Source organism: Sapajus apella, unplaced genomic scaffold (assembly GCF_009761245.1).
Source record: "Sapajus apella isolate SASKATOON/1434 unplaced genomic scaffold, GSC_monkey_1.0 scaffold129, whole genome shotgun sequence".
Lineage (NCBI taxonomy): Eukaryota > Metazoa > Chordata > Mammalia > Primates > Cebidae > Sapajus > Sapajus apella.
This window is the reverse complement of record NW_022437069.1, coordinates 2378292-2385048: the sequence shown is the minus strand read 5'-3', so window position 1 is coordinate 2385048 and position 6757 is coordinate 2378292.

Genomic DNA, 6757 nt, shown 5'->3' with positions numbered 1-6757 from the left:
TACATGCTATGGAAAGGCTACCTGCTTGGGAAGGCTACCTGCTTGGGAAGGCTACCTGCCTGGAAAGGCTACCTGCTTGGGAAGGCTACCTGCCTGGAAAGGCTACCTGCCATGGGACCTGCAATAAGGATGTGACAATAAATCAGTCAAGAATGAAAGGGACTTGATGACAACATGGTAGGTCAGGGTTTAACCTCAAAATAAAAATAGAAATTTGTATTTAAATGTAAGGTAACCACATGAAAGGAAATGTGTTACGTGGGTGATAGAAATATTTTGAAGCTAATATGGGACTTGAGAAAATCTAAAATCTAGTGACAAGCAGGTAGCAAGTGTCACCCCTGGCTGAAGGGAAAGGAAGAAGTTGTATTCCAGAGCCCAGCAGCTGGAGTCGCTGAGCCTGGAGCTTGTCATGAGAAAAGTGAAGCCCCTGAGGAGCTGGAAAAGAGGTGGCCATTGCTAGGGGTGCTTTCCCTATAGAGCAGGGGCCACAACCCCTGGCTTCCTTCCTCCCTGCTACAGGCTCCCAGAAGTCCCTCCCAGAAGTCCCTGCCCATGGCTAACTCAGCCTGAAAGGCCAAAATAGTGCAGGTGTGTAGAAGGAAGGTCAGGAAAAATGTAGGAAGGCATCTCAGGGCAAACAGGCCAAGGACAAAACAGATTCCGAAGAAAGTATCAATTGAAATAGATGACTCTCTAGCACTGTTAAAAGATAAACTTAGGCACATAAAAATTTTAATGAGTTTCTTTGAGCGTTCATGGATTTCTCAATCAGGCAGGACTCCATTGCAGGCAGTTCAGCACTCCATGGGGGAATATGGGGTGGAGGGGCAGAGAGGAAACCTTTTATAAGGTATTTACAGAAGCAAGGGAAAGGCTAGTCTTTGACTGGTTAGAGTGGAAAGTCCCTTACTTAGAAGTAAGTTAGTGGTTTCTGATTGATTAAACATAAGTTTCATTTAACTGTTTACAATAGGCTTCTGTTTGCTTATCCAAGGCACTGGAGCCCTGGAGGCCCTGTGTTCTTTTTTGTTTTTTTGGTTGTTTGTTTGTTTGTTCGTTTTGAGGCAGAGTCTTACTCAGTAGCCCAGACTGGACTGAAGTGGGGCAATCTCAGCTCTCCTCAACCTCCACCTCCCAGGGTCAAGCAATTATCCTGCCTCAGCCTCCCAAGTAGCTGGGATTAAAGGTGCATGCCACTACCACCTGGCTAATTTTTTGTATTTTTAGTAGAGACAAGGTTTTATCATGTCAGCCAAGCTGGTCTCAAACTCCTGACCTCAAGTGATCCACCCACCTTAGCCTCCCCAAATTCTGCGATTATAGGCGTGAGCCACCACACCCAACCCCAATGTCCTCTTAATTAAATTTTTAAACAAAACAACTAGAAAGATAAATAGGCAAGCCCAGCCTAATTCTTGTTTCAGACAGAGATGACTCAGGCCAGGTATTTTGCTGTGATGAGGAGGTGAAGGAGTTGTGGGGCCAAGGGACATAAAAGGCTGGAGGGAAGGGGTCTCTCCCAAGGCATGTCCCTTGTCCTGATACTGTGATACCCTCTCCTAGGATCCTGCTGGGAGGTGCGTGGGATATAACCCACTATGGGTCTCTATGGAGCTGTGTGTGTGTGTGTTTGAGTGTGTGTGTATGTGTATATGTGTGACTGTGAATATGTGAATTTGATCTGCCTCAGCTGGCAGATTCTTTCTTTAAATATTAACGTCACTGGCTAGGCACAGTGCCTCACGCCTGTAATCTCAGCACATTGGGAGGCCAAGGCAGGCAGATCACTTGAGGCTAGGAGTTTGAGACTAACTCCTGACCAACATGGCGAAACCTAATTTCTATTAAAATTGCAAAAATTAGCCAGGCATAGGGGTGCACACCTGTAATCCCAGCTGCTCAGGTGGCTGAGTCAGGAGAATCGCTCGAGCCTGGGAGGTGGAGGTTGCAGTGAGCCCAGATCATGCCATTGCACTCCAGCCTGGATGACAGAGTGAGACTCCATCTCAAAAAAACAAACAACACCCTGATGTCACTGATTAACCTGCTGCTGAGTGTTCTGTCTCTTGCTTAACCTCTATCTTTTAAAAGTCAAACACTCGAGGTGAGCTTGCCTTACTATGACTCTGGTGAACTCCATGCTACCTCATCGATTCCAACAGAAAACCTGAAAAAAGTAAACACTTTAGGGCAGAAAGATAATGAAGAGAAGATGCTTAGAATCACCACAAATTAATTTATTTTTCAGGTTTTTTTTTTTTTTTTTTAGTAAGTCTTTAGAGGACTAGAAAGGTCGTCATCCTCGGTTAGTGTATAAAGAGCTGGCGGCAGGAGCACCACAGGCTGTCTCATTTCTCAGGTATGATGTATCTTTTCCAGCCTTATGACTTTCACAGCTTTGGGTGAATTATACATCTGTGTTCCTATATCCTGTGATCACATTTCCTAACCCTAAGGAAATATTGGCAGAGGATCCCCATCTCCATTACACTCGTAGCTGGAGTTTACTAAGAAAGAGCATGAACCAAAATAATAATTTATGACGGGGGTAAGAGAAAAGCAATGTGGGTAGAGGGGGCGGATTCATATTCAGATATGTGTGTGTTCTTTTGTGGATCTATAAGGGCAATCTGGGACAAGGATATCATTTCAACCTAAGAACTAGTTTTTTACCCCAAGGGGAAAGGGCATGTGTTTCTCTAGCTCTGAGGTTGAGCTTAACAATGTTGTATGTTCATTTTAGCCACTTGAGTACCTACAAATTATGATTGAGTATCTGTCCCCAAGCTGGCCTGGGTCCATGTTAATAACGGGAAAATTCTTCTCAACCTTCTCCAAACCACAGGTCTCAAAATTAGGCTACAGGTCTTTTCAGGAATGAATCCATCTCAATGACATTTATATGCATGTTTGTGTGTGGGTATTTGTGGGTATGATTGCATATAGTCTCAAAAAGTATAAAATACCTTCAGCAATAACCTTACGTTAGCTACATCTGCTTCAATTAAAATTAGGGAATAGTATGTCCCAGCAAAAAGAAGCAAACTCACTCTTACTGCCAGTTTAACATTTAGATCATCGTCCAAGTCACCTTCTAACATCGCAATGCTCAAAAGTCTTTCTTTTCTGCTGCGTGGATTGTGTTTCTTCCAGCCTCTCTTAGCTTGGGTACTGACACCTCCTTCTAGTTGCTTTAACTCCACTTCCTATTGCAACCTGTAGAGCAGAAGAGCATCCAGACGCCTCTTCGTTTCCCCTTCTCAACGACAACAAGAAAACAACTTGCAACTGCATTAAGGAAGCAAAACAAAACCAACTCTGGCAGACAGTAACTGGACCAAAGCAGCTCAATATTTCATCCTCATGTTCTGTTTGTTTGAAGAGTTTCATGAGACTCTTGTTTATAATCCCATTGAAAATGAAGTGCTCAAAAATAAAAGCTCTTTCATTTTTTCAAGCCCACTGTCCTTTGTGCATGGTACGCTAATGGAACAATTTTTAAATAATGACTTAATTTTTTTTTCCCTTACGAAAGAAGCTTTCTGCAATCAAAAGCAGGTTCTTTATTTTTGAGCCTGGCACTCACATTCATTAGGACTAGTTGCATCCAAGTAGCAGAGGCTTATTTGTTCAGCTGGAAATGGAACATTAACATTTTAAGAGTATGATGCATACGCTTTTAGAGATAATATTCTCACTGCCCTTTTCTCCCTGCTCTCCTTGTTGATGCTCTCTTGGAAAATGCAACGTATTTTTTCCCTAAGCAATGATGAGTTCATAACAAACAGGTTATCACAGAAGACAAAATTTTTTGCAATCCTCCATCATTTCAAAAAATCAAGATTTGGGTTGCAAATAGAAAGTTTACAAATATGAGAGAAGGCACAAACTAAGCACCCATCAAGTCCAAATCAACAATGAATATATCTCTCTGGGTAAACATCCACCACAGTCTATCGATAACATCACACTGTCTTAGCAGGCAGGCACTGGAGTGGCTAGGTCTCACCCTTTCTCATTTTCTTCTTTCCTTTTTTTTTTTTCACCTCTTATTGAAGGGATTTCCCTCTCCTCTGGCCTCAAAAATTTCCTCCTTCCATTTTCCCCACTCTCTCCGGCTTCATCACTTTCTTCCAGTCTGCCTTCTGGCTTACTCTCATCAGCAAACAAACAAGCTCCACTATCTCAGTGTAACTAACCTTCGCCTTCCCCATCCAGACTATTTCCTTGTATCACTCGATTTTAATAGGCAGACTTCTCTGGTGTTGTTTATGCATGCTGTCTCCAACTCCTCCTTTCCCATGCTCTTCAATCCACTCTCATCTGACTTCTGTCCCTACCACTCCATAAAACCTCTTCTGGCCAAGCTCACCAAAGATCTCTGTTTTGGCAAATCCTACAATTATTTCTCCTTTTTAAATTTTATTCCCTCTCTTAGCAGGAACCAAGAAAACCAACCACTCTTTCTTTTTGGTGAAAGGGACAAAATCCCCCTCTTCTGGAAGGCAGAAGACAAAAGACTTTCTAACGATGTCCATTGTCTTGCTTTTCATCCAACGCTACCTGCTTTCAAGGTCCGGACTGTAACACAGCAAATGTAGCTCTGTCCTCATCTGCACTCATATTTTTAAAAAGATAAGACAAGATAATCATGTGGTTTTTGTCTTTGGTTATGTTTATGTTATGAATTACTTTTACAGATTTGATATGTTGAACCAGCCTTGCATCCCCAGGATGAAGCCTACTTGATCGTGATGGATAAGCTTTTTGATGTGCTGTTGCATTTGGTTTGCCAGTATTTTATTGAAGATTTTTGCATCAATGTTCATCATGTATATTGGCCTGAAGTTTTCTTTTTTAGTTGTTTCTCTGCTGGGTTTTGGTATCAGGATGAGGCCTTTGACAAAATTCAACAGCCCTTTATGCTAAAAACCCTCAATAAACTAGGTATCAATGGAACGTATCTCAAAATAATAAAAGCTATTTACCACAAACCCACAACCAATATCATACTCAATGGGCAAAAACTGGAAGCATCCCCTTTGAAGAAATAATTCATTAGAGTGAACCAGTAACCAATAGAATGGGAAAAAATTTTTGCAATCTACCCACCTGACAAAGGGCTAATATCCAGAATCCACAAATAACTAGATTTACAAGAAAAAAACAAACCCATTCAAAAGGGGGTGAAGGAGATAAATGACACTTTTCAAAAGAAGACATATATGAGGCCAACAAACATATGAAAAAAATGCTCATCATCACTGGTCATCAGAGAAATGCAAATCAAAACCACATTGAGATACCATCTCATGTCAGTTAGAATGGCGATCATTAAAAAATCTGCAGACAACAGATGCTGGAGAGGATGTGGAGAAATAGGAACACTTTTACACTGTTGGTGGGAGTGTAAATTACTTCAAACATTGTGGAAGACAGTGTGGTGATTCCTCAAGGATCTAGAAATAGAAATTCCATTTGACCCAGCAATCCTATTACTGGGTATATATCCAAAGGATTATAAATCATTCTATTATAAAGACACATGCACATGAATGTTCATTGCGGCACTGTTTACAATAGCAAAGACCTGGAACCAACCCTAATGCCCATCCATGACAGACTGGTCAAGCAAAATGTGGCACATATACACTATGAAATACTATGCAGCCACAAAAAACAATGATTTTGTGTCCTTTGTAGGGACATGAATGAATCTGGAAACCATCATTCTCAGCGAATGTTGAACTCATAGGCGAATGTTGAACAATGAGAACACATGCGCACAGGGAGGGGAACATCACACACTGGGGTCTGTTGGGGGAGGGACAGTGGGGGATGGGGAGGCTGGGGAGGATAACACTGGGAGAAATGCCTGATGTAGGTGAGGGGGAATGGAGACAGCAAACCACCATGGCATGTGTGTAGCTATGCAACAATCCTACAAGATCTGCACATGTACACCAGAACTTAAAGTACAATTAACAAAAGAAAGGTAAAGAGAAACTTACCAGAGTTTATTCTGTTAGAATTTCCACGGGAAACTGCATCTCCCAGTTTAAAGGTGCCTTTGGGCCAGGACTGCATTGGAATCCTGGGTACTCTGGGCCAGCGCTGTATTGGAACCCTGGTAGTTACCTTTTGAGTGTCACAAGGAGAAACAATGCAATCAACTTATCCCTTCTGTACTCCTGGTCTTTTACTCGTATTTCACGTACTGAAAACCAAATCAAAACTCAAAGCAAATTTTAACCTTGGAAAATACCTTTGATTTTTCGGTGTTCACCCTGTAGAGGCTTTTCTGGAGGCTACTTCAGGAATGAATTCTGGTCACTTATCATGGGCCAGTTGCTCTGTTTCTTTACCAATTTGATGGATTTAAGTTAATTTGTTAACAAAACAGATGGGGACAAGGGAGTCTGAAAGAACTTTGCATTCAGCTATGGAGAATAAACTAATTCATCAGCTCTTAGCAGGGAACCATCTGAGGACTTAACTGAGACTTGTCTTTAGAACTCAGAGCTGTTGCTTCACGTTCTCACGGTGTGCTAATTGTCCTCTAGGGAATCTATTCTTTGTCACTTTTTTTTTCTTTGCTATCTGTCAGTGTTCTCCATCCGCTCTCCTCTCACTTATAGCTCAACAGTTTAGCCTGCCTGATATTTCCACTTGTCATCTACCTGCTCACACACCTGTGTATTTCTATGCTGCAGAGCACCGGGAATTGCAGGCAGTCAAACCAGCATCAACAGTA